This window comes from Lynx canadensis, chromosome A3, assembly GCF_007474595.2.
Source record: "Lynx canadensis isolate LIC74 chromosome A3, mLynCan4.pri.v2, whole genome shotgun sequence".
Taxonomy (NCBI): Eukaryota; Metazoa; Chordata; class Mammalia; order Carnivora; family Felidae; genus Lynx; species Lynx canadensis.
This window is the reverse complement of record NC_044305.1, coordinates 15,680,957-15,681,974: the sequence shown is the minus strand read 5'-3', so window position 1 is coordinate 15,681,974 and position 1,018 is coordinate 15,680,957.

Genomic DNA, 1,018 nt, shown 5'->3' with positions numbered 1-1,018 from the left:
CGAGCCGGAGCCCCCGCCCCGCTCCCGCCCCGCCGGAGCCCCGCCCCGCCCCCAGCCGGAGCCCCCGCCCCGCCCCTCAGACCGGGGTAGTGTATTTCCTGGAATTCCTTCCTAGCGAGCGGCGGGGACAAATCCGAGCGCCCCCTGGGCCGTGGCCCGCCCTGAACCTCCGGCCCCGGGACGCAGTGTTGGAGCCACCTGTGGGCTCGGGCTCCAGCCGCCTGGCTGGCTCTGCCTCCCTCCTGGCCCCTCGAGCAGCATTCAAGCTACCTCCTGGGCGCCTGCAGCGTGCCAGGCCCGACCTGGAAGCTGGGAACGGTGAGCGTCACAGACCTCGTGTGGCTTGCACTCTACTGGGCGAGACACACGCTCATCACATAATCCCACAACATAAATGTACAGTCGGGGGCCTTAATGGGGACTAGCCGTGGCTTGCAGGTCGGCGAAGGCTTCTCTGGGTTTACTGGGCGGGGGGAGGGGGGGAGTAGGGGTGGAGTGGAAGAGGGCAGCCCACGTGGAGAGGACATTCTCTGTGAGACCCCAGGGCTCTGGGGAATGAACGGTGAGGAGGGAGGCATAGCAGATCCCCTCCTAGGCATTTACCCTTGAGAAACCCGCCTGCGTGCAGTCAGAGAGCATTTTCCAGGATGTTCATGGCAGCACTGTGCCTCACAGCAGACAGCACTGGAAACACCCCCTAATGCCCATCGCACAGAGTGGGCAAAAACTGGGATTTTCACTATAGAATGTTACACAACCGTGAAATTGAATGGACTCCAGCTGCAGAGAAGCTAGACGTATCTCGGAAACCACTCTGCATGAAGAAATAAGTTGCAGAAAAACTATGTACACTATGATGCAACTTTTAGAATGTACGGTAAAAGCAAAACCAAAAATATGCTTGTGTGGGCACATGCACATGTAGAAAAAACTTTTGAAGGGAATGATAAACACAAACTTAAGAATGTTGTCTCAGGGGAATGGGAAAGAAGGGGAAGAGGAGTTCACAGGTACATTC